This window comes from Neophocaena asiaeorientalis, unplaced genomic scaffold (assembly GCF_003031525.2).
Source record: "Neophocaena asiaeorientalis asiaeorientalis breed wild unplaced genomic scaffold, Neophocaena_asiaeorientalis_V1.1 scaffold111, whole genome shotgun sequence".
Lineage (NCBI taxonomy): Eukaryota > Metazoa > Chordata > Mammalia > Artiodactyla > Phocoenidae > Neophocaena > Neophocaena asiaeorientalis.
In genome coordinates this window covers 665,914-681,256 of record NW_020174994.1, presented here as the reverse complement: position 1 = coordinate 681,256, position 15,343 = coordinate 665,914, and the positions used below count along the sequence as shown (strand labels likewise).

Here is a 15,343-nt window from a genome sequence, read left to right as displayed (position 1 = left end):
CGGAGCACAGGCTCCAGACGGCAGGCTCAGCGCCCATGGCTCACGGGCCTAGGTGCTCCGTGGCATGTGGGATCTTCCTGGACTGGGACACGAACCCATGTCCCCTGCATTGGCAGGCGGACTCTCAACCACTGCGCCACAGGGAAGCCCTGTTCCTAGGTATTTTTTGATTTCTTTAGTGATCTCTTGGTTATTAAGTAGTGTATTGTTTAGCCTCCATGTGTTTGTATTTTTTACCGATTTTTTTCCTCTAACTGATATCTGTCTCATAGTGTTTTGGTTGGAAAAGATACTTGATATGATTTTGAAGAATATATTTTGATGAAAAATTTGCAAGCAATTACCTTAGGCTGAGCAGATCAACCATTCTCTTCACCTAAATTGCCACACCTTATTTTGAGAAATCAGAGAATATGCTCTTATCTAGCTCGTATTAAATGACAACCTCTATTTCTGAATAATACTTTCAAAAAGACAGTTCCATTGGAGGAAAATAAAACCCGAGAATTTTGGTTCCAGGACAGAAGGCCTGTATTATGTTTTCCCATTGCCTCTAATGATGTTCTTAATCATTTTTCCTTCACAGAGCCAAATTAAGAGAGAAGCAAACATATGTTAAACCAGAAAAAAATAGTTGCTTAATATGCCAAGTAATAATACGTGCCATACAGACACAGACAGAGCTAAGGTGTCTCTAGGTGGTGTCTCTTGGGGGTGTGATTTGTTTCATTCTGGTCAGAACACCTAGCATCTCTGGAAATAGCATTCCTGACTCTGCAGCACAAAACACAGCTGAGGATATCACTGGAAAATTGGGAGTTAATTTTCTTACTAGGTTTGCAGTCACATTAAATCCTAAACAATTTTTAAGAAAATGTTACTTTAAAGTAGGTTCTTTGAGTTCCTTATCACTTTGAGTTCCTCAGAAATAAGATAGCACGTAGGGAGAATTCTTCATTAGATCATCATCCACTGGCACGTGAGGTACCATCACCCTTCATTTAGTGAGTTCAAGACTGCTCCATAGGGGACTCCCCTGGCAGTCCAGTGGTTAAGACTCTGTGCTTCCAATGTAGGAGGTACAGTTTCGATCCCTGGTGAGGGAACTAAGATCCCACATGCTGCATAGTGCAACCAAAAAAAAAAAAAAAAAAAGACTGCTTCATACATACAAAATGAACATTCTGAGCCAGGCATTGAGCTGAGTGTTGAAGCTACAAGTAGAATTAGATACAGACCGTGGTTTCCAAAAACCTAGAGGCTAGTGGGATATAAATCTGGCTCTTAAATAAACCTAATTAAATCATTTTTGCTTTCTAATACCTAGAGCATGTGGACATTCTTCCACTCAGCAGTGAGGAGTACCTGTACTTCAAGAGAATGATCTCAGTGTTAGATTGTTTGCCATAAAGCTGTCATCAAAAGCCCAGTGAGAAAATTGACAGACCAGACCAGAGAAATTGTCTAGTAAAGGATATATTAACTTTCATTCCTCAAGATATTCCCAGCTTTGTCCCCTTATACTGTGAGCTCATCAGAAAACTATATGCCTGGACTGTATTACTCTGGTCCCTCTAGACTTAGCTTCTAAGAATCATGACTTAACATCACGCCAACAGATTTCAATCAGGATTTACTTGTGGTCATGAGTAAAATATCTCTGCTTTCTGAGTCTTCAGCCATTATGTCATTCACATTTCTCTCAGGACCAAGATAAATCTTATTGCTTGCAATTACTAGAATAATTCCATTCACTGGGCCATCAGTTTTGTACCCTAGACACTTTCATTATGAGGAGAAACAAAGTTCAAAGTAATGTTTGAAATTCATGAATGACAAATTCTAATGGATTGTTTAAACAAAAACTAAGAAATTTTAAAGTAAAGATTCTGTCCTGGGAGATCAGCTCGGTGCTTTGTGACGACCTAGAGGTGTGGGATAGGGAGGGTGAGAGGAAGGCTCAAGAGGGAGGGGATATGGGGATATACGTATGCATACAGCTGATTTGCTTTGTTGTACAGCAAAAACTAACACAACGTTGTAAAGCAATTATACTCCAATAAAGATATTAAAAAAAAAAAGATTCTGTCCTTTGAGGATGACATTGTAGGGAGAATCTTGATACTTGCAGAAACAGAATACTATTCAGAATGGACCAGAAGTAGGAATCAATTTTTTTTAATCCTTACATTCTTAAAGAGGAGAATCTTGACCTTAAGTTTATGAAAGGCATGATGTAACATAGTAGAAAGAGTCTGTGTCATGAGAAGCAGAAGACCTAGACTTGAGCCTAAGTCTACTACCAACCAACCATGTCACTTGGGCAAGAAGTTGACCAAAACTGGAATTCCCCACTATGATCTACATTAATTGGCTCATACCAGCCCCTCAGAATGCTTATTTATTCATAATACTAAGCTTTTAAAATGGAATAAACCCACCTGACATTTAAACATGTATCTATGATGACACCTGTGAATTGTACAGAAGTTTATGAAGAATTTTGTAAACCATAAAATAACATATACCTTAAAGTATTGTGACTACTTATTATTAAGTATCTCATTGTAAGGATGGTACGTTCCAATTTTTAAGTCTTCAAAAGAGCTATCTATATTTAGTATCTCCACTTCAAGATTACCCCTGCTTTCTCCAATTAGGATTTTGTCTCCATCCCTCCAACTGCAATCCCTCTTCATGGTGTCAAATCCAAGAATCAGTTCTCAGTCTTCACTATACCCAGCACAGTTAACCACCCCCTCCTACTTCAAACACCTTCTTTTCTTTAAATCCAGAGTACCGCATTCCCTTGGTTTTCTTCTTACTTCATTAGTCACTCCTTCTTAAACCCTTAGCCAGCCTCTTCTTTTCTTCACATCTTCAAACCTTGGAGTGCCACAGTCTGGACTCTCACCCCAGGTGGCTAGATGACTTTCAAATATATCTTCAGATCAGACTTCTCCCCTAAGCTTCAGCTGCCCATTCTACATCTCTACAGAATGGTTAATATCTCAATAGAACTCTGGTTTCCCAGTCCAGTCAAAAAAAGTCAACACCACAATAACACGCTCCTTTCCCAGTTTTCCCCATCTTGGAACCTCGGCCAAGAACCACTCCTCCTAATTTCTCTCTTCATACACTTCCAACATGGCAGCACTCTTATTGGCTCTACCTTCAAAATTCATCTCAATCTGTGGGTATTAGATAATGTTAAGGGAGTACTGCTACTTCATTGGGTGTAGTAATGGTATTATGGTTAAATATATTATGTCTTTATCTGTTCAAGAGAAATGCTATAGTGGTGCTTACTGATAGTGTAGTATGACATATAGGATTTACTTTTAAAATACCCGAGAAAATAAAAATTGAGAATAGATACAAAAATAGCAGAAAGTTGATGGTGTCTTCAGCTGGGTAATACATAAAAAAGAGTTCATTGTACTGTTCTATTTTCATGTGCTTGACAATCCATAATAAGAAATATTCCTACTTTGTATCTTCTGCACTACTACCACCATGTCACCTGGGCAACAGTAGAAAACTCATAATTTGTCATCCCCATTCTGCTCTTGCCCTTCTTTGCTGTCTACTGTCCACACACCAGCCAGAGAAATCTTTTGGTCACACCATGTAATTCTCCTGCTTAAAACCAGCTTCACATTACATTTAGTATAAAATTGGAATCTCCCACCATGATCTATAAGAATTGGCTCTTGCCAACCCCTCAGAACTCCCCTTTATCACAATACCCTAACCACAGTAGACATTTTACTGTTGAGTTCATTGCCACTTTGGGGCCTTTATACTTATTGTTTTTACCCAAGATCTTGGCATGGCTAGCTCCCTTTCAGCTCAAACTTTATCTTCTTAAGGGACCTTCTTTGGTCACCTTATTTATTTGTTTGTTTTCAGATTTGAAGGATCACTTTTATTTTTTTAATTGAATGAAAGATTCTTTAAATTCTATAGTGCTTTACAATTTTCAAAAGTTCCACCCACATGATTTCATATAATCCCATAATAACCCCTTTTTTAAATCCCCTGTCCCTTTATTGCCCCCCTTCCCCTCTCCCCACTGGTAACCACTAGTTTTTTCTTTATATCTGTTAGTCCACTTCTTTTTTGTTTTATTCACTAGTTTGTTGCATTTTTTAGATTCCACATATAAGTGATATCATACAGTATTTTTATTTCTCCTTCTGACCTAATTCGCTTAGTATAATGCCCTCCAAGCCCAACCATGTTGCTGCAATGGCAAAATTTCATTCTTTTTTTATGTCTGAGTATTCCATCATATATATATCTCCCACATCTTCTTTATCCATTCATCTCTTGATGGACATTTAGGTTGCTTCCATATCTTGGTAACTGTAAATAGCACTGCTATGAACATTGGGGTGCCTGTATCTTTTCAAACAAGTGTTTTTGGTTTTTTTGGACATATACCCAGGAGTGGAATTGCTGGGTCACATGGTAGTTCTATTTTTAGTTTTTTGAGCAATCCCCATACTGTTTTCCACAGTGGCTGCACCAATATATTCCTAACAGTGTAGGGTTCCCTTTTCTCCACATCTTTGCCAACATTTGTTATTTGTGTTCGTTGTGATAATAGCCATTCTGACAGGTGGGAGGTGATATCTTTTTTTTTTTTTTTTTTTTTTGCGGCACGCAGGCCTCTCACTGTTGTGGCCTCTCCCGTTGCGGAGCACAAGCTCCGGACGCGCAGGCTCTGGACACACAGGCTCAGCGGCCATGGCTCACGGGCCTAGCCGCTCCGCGGCATGTGGGATCTTCCCAGACGGGGGCACGGCAGGAGGACTCTCAACCACTGCGCCAACAGGGAAGCCTGTGAAGTGATATCTTATTGTGGTTTTGATTTGCATTTCTCTGATGATTAGCGATATTGAGCATCTTTTCACGTGCCTGTTTGGCCACCCTATTTAAAATCATCTCCCCAGGGCTTCCCTGGTGGCGCAGTGGTTGAGAGTCCGCCTGTCGATGCATGGGACACGGGTTCGTGCCGCGGTCTGGGAAGATCCCACATGCCGCAGAGCAGCTGGGCCCGTGAGCCATGGACTGGCTTAGTCCTGCTTAGAGGAACTATACTCAACATGCACACTATGCTAGCAAAGACCCTGAAGTACTATCTCTGTACACCATGTAGGGATGTCATTGTTTCCCACTGGAAAAATTTACTAGAAGACAAAATTTTAAATATATTCTCTAACAGAGCACGAAAAATACTACAGACCAACAAAAGGCAATGAATATAAATAGACAAGTCACTAAAACGAGAAATAATACCATTGAGAAATACTTGAAAAAATAATCACCTTCACTAGAAAACAATGAATCTTTAAAACAACAAGATATCTGTTATGCCACACAACTTATGCAGTTGGCCTAGATTTTCTAAAAGATAATACTCAAAGTTGTAATGGTGCTGTGGTAAAACCACTTGTTGGTTCAAATGGGTGGATAAATGGGCACAAGCTTCCTAGAAAGCAATTTAACGGTATGTATTAAGAATCTTTAAAAGAGGCAAAGTTTAGATTCCCTAGAAATATACCCTAAAGAAACAAAGATATATATGAAACTTACATTCAAAACTGTTTCTCTGAGAATTATTTATTAAAACAAAATATTAGAAACAAGCTAATTTCCCAATAATAAGGGAATGATCAATTATAGCACATCTATTATTTAGCTATTAAAAATGTTTTCAAAATTTTTAATGACATAAATGAGTTATATCAAAAGTAAAATACAAAGCTACATATATGCATATTTGCAAAAAACAAAAAAAATACAACACAAGGGATAATACTTTTCTCCAAAAAGTAGAATTTTTGATTTTTCTGTGTTTTCACATTTTTTATTCATTAATTTTAGTTAAAGATTCACCTCTTCCAGAAAGCCTCTTCTGACCCCTAGACTGGGCTAAGTACCCCCTCTTCAGTACTTCCATATCAGCCCATGAAAACCCCCATCACTGTTCACATTACACTGAAACTACCTACTTGGTTATCTCTCTCCCCACAAAATGAGAATTCATGAAACTAGCAATGGCATTTTAATCATCTTTGGTACACTGAAGATATTCAATATTTAGGGAACTAAGACAGACCTAAACATTCCTCTTTGGCTCAGAACAGCCATATGTCTGGTTTTAATAGTGCTGGGACAATAATTCAAGTGGCCCCAACAAGACTGCCTCTGTTGTTGAGCCCTATCCAAGCCAGTAGGGTTGGGTGTAAGCAGAAACTGTAACATTCTCCCCTACCCCAACCTAGGACATGAACTAGAACTCCCAAAGTAATCCAGTCTACCTGGACCCTGCAGGCCTAGGTAAACCCAGCTTCTGCTGAAGGTCCTAACACAGGCACTGCCTCAACCGCTACCCCATAGATCACAGCCCTGGAAGTCCCTGGAACAGCTGAAGGCTTGGGTCGAGGGTTGGAATATCAAATGGTAGTTCCATTTCTCAAATTTTAAAGGCAAGAGGGATGGTAAAGGCCTTCTAATACAATCCCTTCATTTCTCTCTGGCATTCCTCAAGTCCCAAAGTCTCTAGAATTTTCTGATCCCTGGATCCACCTAGATAATAGATAGATCTGTCTAGAGTAGACTCTGGTTTCCTTTGTTAGAAAGATGAAAACTTTCTGCCAGAAAGTTGCCCTTTGAATTACTTTGTGGAAAATACTCTACACTGTGTGCTCCACCCAGCTCCAGGATGAAGTTTTTCTGCTTCAGAGCAATGACAAGATGGCTTCTATGCTTGTCACAGCCCTTTATGCTTTCTAGCTATCGGGGTTTCAGGCCTTATGGTTTTATCTGTAATCTGCTAATATATATCTAAATATGTATATAACCATCTTTTCTCTGTTGAATTTCTTTCCTAATCACAAGAGCCACTGCTGGGAATTGTATTTTTGACTTGGTTAATTGGGAGATTTTAAGCCAGGGATGGTGGCCAATAATTAGGTACCATTTGAGTAGGACTTACATTAGGTTGACATTATCAGTACCAGGTTTGAAACTGAACATGAACAAATCTGCAGGCCAATTCTAAGTATTTATGCTGGGATATTTTGTATTTATTTGCATAAGCTCTGCTATAATTTCTACCATTTTAGACATCTAATGTTCTAAAATGCTCTCTACTTTAAAAGGCCTATATTGAGTATTGTTTTCTTATTCTTTGTATCTCAATTCCAGTCTTCTTTACTCCTAGAAGAAGAGTGAGAAAAGTGATATAGAGAAAGGACGAAATTTGGAATGAAGAGAAAAAGAACAAAAACTCTGTAGATATTCACCAATACACAATGAAATGGCCTCACTGATAGTCTATATATAAGAAAGAATGACAGCATCTCTGTGCCCTGGCACCCACAAGAATTAAGGCCAAAGGCAAAATCCAAAAGAAAAAAAAAAAAAAAAAAAAAAAAGTCTATGGAACTACTTTCTATAATGAAGTGTCAGGTGAAAAAGAGAAAGCCCAACACAGAAAATAGGACCAATGCTGAGTGTATTTCTCAAAATGGCAAGTGATGTTGTAGCATATGAGTTACCTGAGGGGGAGCAAACAAAGGAAGCCAGGTCCCTTTTTCTATTTATTCTTTTTCTTCCTCTTACTGGAAAATTAGGTTCTATTATTTTTTTAAATATTAACCTATTTCTATCATCCAAGTTTCAGAAGGAAATGTTAAGTGAAAGAAGGCAAATTTCCATTAAAATCATATACCTAATAACTTACATAGCTGTCACCCCAAAACCTATTTCTAATAAAGCAAGTGTTGGCAGAGCTAAATCCTCAAGGGGATTAAATCTGGACGGTCCGGGCCCCGCTGATAGAGGCAGTAAACAGACTATATGGCAGAGGTCAGTAATTTCCAACAGATATCTAATAACCGAGTCTAGAAAGAAGAAAACCTCAGCTCTCCCCTTTTGGCAGAAAGCTTTACTTTTTTACATTTTAAAACTCTTTACAGTTCATATGGTTTCCAGACCTGCTCTCCAGAAGCGAGGGCAGTTTCTTGCCTGGGTCTCTCAGCTCCCCACATGTGATTTTTCAGGCAGCCAGCCAGATGGACATTTGATTTGAAAATTAAGCCTTAAATTTAGCACTGTGAAAGGGGAAAATATGCCTGAACACAAACGCCTGGCACAGGGCAAGGTAACCAGATAAGGCAAGCTGGGTTAACAGGATTCATTAGCCCGGCGATTCAGAAAGTCCTGCTGGAGGGAAACATCTGCTGCAGACACAAGGAAGCCCATCTCCGCACCCCCGTCCCAGTGTCTAGGGCTGCCCGGTTTCCCACATTTGTGTTTTTCTGACATGCTACAACCTGGGAGCAGCTGAGAAAGAAACAGTAAGCATTGCTTCAAATACTTCCTTGAGCTCTGCCAATTCAGAAATGAAGCCTAGATGGAGCGACTCCTCTCTTTAAATGTCAGGCACAGTCTCATGCACCTTAAGGTGCAGAGGCATCAGGGAGATTCCAAGTAACAGAGAGCATTGGGATTAAAGATGGGTCTGGTATCCAATGACCCTATAGCAGACATTATCCTCCAGTGGTAAAGACAGCAGACAATGATGTTCACAGAACACGCGATATGTGGACACCTCCTCTTGTCTCATATTAGTTGCAGGGAAGAAGGAGGATAGAGGATACTAAAAAGATATTCTGATCTTGCCTCAAAATGATTTGCTTAATTAAATGCATTTGGTTCATCTGTCACATAATTACTGAGCATCAACTACATGCAGGATGCTGTTCAGTCAGGTGACGGAAATAGAGACTGTCTCAGTCTCCAGTAACTCACAATGGCATGACAGACAGACAAGCGCAGCGGGACAACCCCCCTCTCCCACATCTATCCTGGCCCCCTTCCACTGGCTCTTCCTCCACGCAGCAGGCGTGAGCTTTTCCAAAGGCAAATCCTTCCATGTATTCTCTCTGTTCTTAGGAAAAACACTCAAACTCTCAATGTGGTCTCCAAGGCCCTGCAGGCTCTGACTCTGACCACTTTTCCAGCCTCACCTCACACTGCTTTTCTCTCAGTCTTTGTGCTTCTGCCATTCAGTCCCTCATAATCGCATCCTCCTTCCCTCCACAGGGCCTTTGCCCATGCTGCTTCCTCTGTCTGTAATTCTCCTTCTCATCCCATCACCCCACACACTGTCTGATTAACTCCTAGCTGTCATAAGTTCTCAGCTTAAATTTACTACTTCCTCAAAGAACCCATTTCTAAACTTTCTTACCTCTGTCTACTGCCCCCCACACACATACACAAAAAAACCCTTGCTTTAGAATCATAGTCTTTTCCTTAGCAGCACTTGCCTTGGCATGTAATTACACACTACTTAGCGTGACTGCAGTGGTTCCCCTTTACCTGCGGTTTCACTCTCTGCAGTTTCAGTTACTTGCAGCCAACCGCAGTCTGAAAACATCAAATGGAAAATTTCAGAAATAATTCGTAAGTTTTCAATTGTGCGCTGTTCTGAGTAGCATGATGAAATCTTGCGCTGTCCTGCTCCATCCCACCTGGGACGTCAACCATCTCTTTGCTCAGTGTATCCCACCCTTTAGTCACTTAAGACCTGACTAGGTTATCAGATCATTGTCAGGGCATCGCAGTGCTTGTGTTCAAGTAGTCTTACTTTACTTAATAATGGTCCCAAAGTTCAAGAGTAGTGATGCTGGCGATTCAGATATTTTCTTACTGTGCCTAATTTATAAACTTTATCATAAGTATGTACGTATAGGAAAAAACATAGCACATATAGGGTTTGGTACTATCCATGATTTCAGGTATCACCTGCGGGGAGTGGTCTTGGATAAAGGGAGACTACTGTATTTTATTAAGTCTACCTTCCCCGCTAGACACTAATCTTCATGGTTGCCGAGACCATGTCTATTGGGGTTCACTGCATTTCTAGTACCTAACACAGTACCTGGCGTATAATAATATAGACAAATAAATGAAAGGTAAGAAGACCTTTATGACATTATGTGCTATGATAGAGACAAGCAGAATTTGTGGGAGTGTCTGGTCAGGGCATTAACTCCGGCAACCTTGTGCTCTGAATTGTCTCCTGACACTTTCTGTTACAATTTCTCCCATTTGGAATACAATATCCTCATTGTTGGAAGATCCTACTTTTTTAAGTCCCTCTCTTCTTTCCCTAAATCATTCTGTAACTTTCTTGTATCTAACTCTCCTCTTCCACTATCATTTTTTATTACTATTGTTTTTATTACCATTGTTATCTACCCTTACATTTCCAACCTCCCATTCTGTGTTAATTCTTTTTATCCTATAGAGCCTCTGACTTCCCTTCTTAGGCTCCTTCCTCACTATCACTACAAAGGTGAAGAGGATCACAGAGTCACAGTACCTAAGGGCTGGAAGGAACCTTGAAATATCTGGCCCAATGGTACTCAAACTTCAATGTGCATATGAATCCCATAAGGTGCTAATAGAGTCCTATCCCAGACTCAGAGATTTTGATTCAGGAGGTCTAGTAAAGGCAGTCCTCAGACCTCACTGTTAGAAGCACTAAATGGTCCAGTAATGCTCATGTTGGCCCCTCAGGGGCCACCACCGAGTAAGAGGGCAGCTGAGGACACCTGCTCTGGGGCCTCTTGTATATGTATATGTACTTGTGTATACTGGTATACTTGTATATGTTCTATATATTGGACTTCTATAAAGATTTCTTTTAAAAGTAATCTGCTGATTGGAAAAAGCTTTTAGATTATGGTATCCAACTCCCTTGTTTTACAGATGAGAAAATTGAGGTCCTTGGTCCTTAGTCACACAGCCAATTTAGTGACAAAGCAGGGACCAGACATCAGCTTCCTGACACTAGACTGGTGGGCTTTCCCCAATACCCTCACTGCTGTGCCATCCGGCAGTTCTATAATGAGCAGCATATATATGACAATGGCAGTCGTAGCGGGACTACATTTTACCAAAGTACATAGTTGGAAATATGGGAAAGAGATGAGGGAGAGAATGGATTTATGCTAGCTCATCTATTTGTATTTTTCATCCAGCATGTTCTTAGCCTCCATATGCAATAAACCTATGTGCAATAAACCTAGGTAGTCATCCTTTACGACCAGTACTCTTCCCTAATTCTCTCCTGCTCTCCCTATGCTCTCATCCCTCCATTCAATTAGCTCTTCAATGGATGATCTTCGCTGGGAGCCAATTCTTCCATGAGTTATTCTGACATAATGATATCTCTGCTACTAGCCTCCCAAAACTTGTGTTAGTGTCCTCTCATGTGTGTTCTCCCAGAGCACCTCATGCTTCATTTTATCATGGCACCTACTGCTGTAAAATAATCGTCTGTTTATTGGTCCACCTCTTCCCCTGGACTCCAGGCTCCTTTAGGGAAGGAACATGGGTCTTAATAATCCCTGTATCCCTAGTACCTAGCATAGTGGCTGGTACAGAGAAGAGTTACATAAATGTAGGTTTAATGATAGATGGGTGAGTAGTAAATATGAGTCCCTGCCACCCCTCTCAAGTCCCCTGTAAAATGTCTACTTCATGTCTCTGATGAAGCCCTGGCATGTGTAGATTGACACACAGAGCAAATTAGATTATCTGAATGAAATACATCTCCTATTGCCAACATAGCCCGTTCGATTTCGCTGATGTTCGTGGGTTATCCTCCATGAAGCCCTTTTAATCTCAATTTCATTTCTCAATGCTTCATTTTTCTGTTTTACCTCTGGAACTCCCCCATACTAGGCTTAACACTGGATATTAGTCAAATTTAAAACCAATAGATGCTTATTTTGAATTAATGCTCACTTTTCTGAAGCTTAGAGAAAGTATACATTATTGCACATATATTCTCCATTAAAAAATAGTATCAACTTTCTTCACATCTTCAAAATCTATTCTTTCTCCATCATTAGAGTCCATTCCTTCTGCAATGTTCAGCATCACAATCCCAGTCACACTCTCCCTTTCTTCCTTGTGGAAGTTACCTCTAGTAACTAGTCCACAATGGCACTGCCAGAGTTTTCTTTCCATGCGTTGCTGACAATATCACTCTTACAGCCTCCAAGTTTCCCAGATGCTTCTGAGTCTTTAGATCTAATTTAGAGATCATTATTCTTACTTTCTATTCACACTGCACTCTTTTTTTTTCTTCCATTATTACACCTCTATTCCTTGTCAAAATTCAAGAGAGAATTTTTTAAGTTCCTGACATGGGATAAGGAACTAGATCTTAGTTTTTGACAATACTGCTCAAGTTTAAAGGTGGTTTAATGTTCCCCTGAATCAGCTTCAAGGCACCATTTCCACCCAGGCTCCAAAATCCTACTAAGGTTTTCTACCACCTGGCTTTGGTTTATCAACAGAGCCTGCATACCAACAAGAATTTTTGAAAGCTGCACATTCCTAATGAGATGAGTCATTTTGCTCACTCATCTTACCTGTGAGTAAAAACAATGAAATGTGAGAGTATCCTGCAATTCTAGAGATAAACCTATTACGTACAATATAGGTATGATTGCATTCTATTGGGGGCAGATATTACCTTTTATTTAACTCCGCACTCCCAGCACATAGCATTCTTCCTGACACATGGTAGGCACTTAATAAATGTCTACTGAGTGAAAAAATGAACAAATGAACAAACATAGAACCTCTGATTAAAAGCTAAAAACCAGTGAGCATTAGTTTCCTAAGTCCACTATAACAGATTACCACAAACTAGGTTTTAAAACAGTAAATCTTTATTCTCCTACAGTTCTACAGGCTGGAAGTCCAAAATCAAGTTGTGTGCTGAGTGGTGTTCTCCCTAGAGGCTCTAGAGAAGGAACTGTTCCACACCCCTCCCCCAGCTCCTGGTAGCCTCAGGCATCTTGACCTGGGGCTCTATAGCTCCAACCTCTGCATTCACATTATCTTTTTGTCTAAGTACCTTCTCCCCTGCTCTTCTCTTATACACTTGTGATTGGATTACCAGGATGATCTCATCTCAAGATCCTTAACTTAATGATATAGGCAAAGACCCTTTTTCCAAATAAGATCACATACACAGGCTCCAGTGGACCTATCTTTTAGGGGGCTGGGGGCACCATTCAAGCCACGACAATAGGGTAGAGTATAATATCAATTATTTTTTAAATAAATACTGTGTGGAGGAGTAGAGAGTAATAAGAAGAGGAGAAAACAAAGATACAAAGATGGGAGAGAAAAGAGAGTAATAAAATGCCTTCACAAGTTCACTGTAGTTCATTCTGATCTGTATAATGGAATCAAGAGAAATTTCTGTATTTTCTTTATACTCTTAAATTTTCTTAATTTTCTACCCACAAAAGACAGATAATATACCAATCTAAAATGCATGGGTTGGTCTTGGATTGGAAGAACTAACATTGCGAAAATGACTATACTACCCAAAGCAATCTACAGATTCAATGCAATCCCTATCAAACTACCAATGGCATTTTTCACAGAACTAGAACAAAAAATTTCACAACTTGTATGGAAACAAAAAAGACCCCGAATAGCCACAGCAATCTTGAGAAAGAAAAACGGAGCTGGAGGAACCATGCTCCCGGATTTCAGACTACAGTACAAAGTTACAGTAATCAAGACAGTATGGTACTGGCACAAACAGAAATATAGATCAAGGGAACAGGATAGAAAGCCCAGAGATAAACCCACACACATATGGTCACCTTATCTTTGATAAAGGAAGCAAGAATATACAATGGAGAAAAGACAGCCTCTTCAATAACTGGTGCTGGGGAAACTGGACAGCTACATGTAAAAGAATGACATTAGAACAGTCCATAACACCATACACAAAAATAAACTCAAAATGTATTAAAGACCTAAATGTAAGGCCAGACACTATAAAACTATTAGAGGAAATCATAGGCAGAACACTCTATGACATACATCACAGCAAGATCCTTTTTGACCCACCTCCTAGAGAAAGGGAAATAAAAACAAAAATAAACAAACGGGACCTAATGAAACTTAAAAACTTTTGCACAGCAAAGGAAATCATAAACAAGACAAAAAGACAACCCTCAGAATGGGAGAAAATATTTGCAAATGAAGCAACTGACAAATGATTAATCTCAAAAATATACAAGCAGCTCATGCAGCTCAATATCAAAAAAAAATCCAATCCAAAAATGGGCAGAAGACCTAAATAGGCATTTCTCCAAAGAAGATATACAGATTGCCAACAAACACATGAAAGGATGCTCAACATCACTAATCATTAGAGAAATGCTAATCAAAACTACAATGAGTTATCACGTCATACCAGTCAGAATGGCCATCATCAAAAAATCTAGAAACAATAAATACTGGAGAGGGTGTGGAGAAAAGGGAACCCTCTTGCACTGTTGGTGGGAATGTAAATTGATACAGCCACTATGGAGAACAGTATGGAGTTTCCTTAAAAAACTACAAATGGAACTACCATATGACCCAGCAATCCCACTACTGGGCATATACCCTGAGAAAACCATAATTCAAAAAGAGTCATGTACCACAATGTTCATTGCACATCAATTTACAAAAGCCAGGACATGGAAGCAATCTAAGTGTCCACCAACAGATGAATGGATAAAGAAGATGTGGCACATATATACAATGGAATATTACTCAGCCATAAAAAGAAACAAAATTGACTTATCTGTAGTGAGGCGGATGGGCCTAGAGTCTGTCATACAGAGTGAGGTAAGTCAGAAAGAGAAAAACAAATACCATATGCTAACACATATATATGGAATCTAAAAAAAAATGGTTCTGAAGAACCTAGGGGCAGGACAGGAATAAAGATGCAGACGTAGAGAATGGACTATGGAATTGAGGACACTGGGAGTGGGAAGGGTAAGCTGGGAAGAAGTGAGAGAGTGGCATGGACACATATACACTACCAAATGTAAAACAGATGGCTAGTGGGAAGCAGCTGCATATCACAGGGAGATCAGCTCGGTGCTTTGTGACCACCTAAGAGGGATGGGATAGGGAGGGTGGGAGGAAGACACAAGAGGGAGGAGATATAGGGATATATGTATATGTATAGCTGATTCACTTTGTTATACAGCAGAAACTAACACACCTTTGTAAAGCAATTATACTCCAATAAAGATGTTAAAAATAAATTAATTAATTAATTAGATGCATGGGAGGAATGAAGCCATTGAGATTATCTCAGGAGATCTGAAGCAAAATGCCCTTGTAGTAGAAATGTGTATACAATTCATCAGCAGTAAGTAGTTAATTGACAAATGCTGTCAAAACATTTGTTTGGTTTGGTATAGACAACCACTGGGCTCTGACT

General features: G+C 39.6%; 1 protein-coding gene across 11 annotated transcripts in view; it reads right to left on the bottom strand.

Annotated features, from left to right (window-relative positions):
* Nucleotides 1-15,343, bottom strand: part of ATP8B4 (ATPase phospholipid transporting 8B4 (putative)) — a 287,386-nt gene that overhangs the window by 139,326 nt on the left and 132,717 nt on the right. Inside the window, exon 1 of one of the 11 annotated variants that reach the window (XM_024761891.1) lies at nucleotides 9,397-9,444. The exons of the other annotated variants lie outside the window; for them this stretch is intronic. The gene's annotated coding sequence lies outside the window, so the exon portion shown is untranslated. Of the gene's footprint in view, nucleotides 1-9,396; nucleotides 9,445-15,343 lie in introns of those variants that run through there. 11 annotated transcript variants of the gene reach the window in all.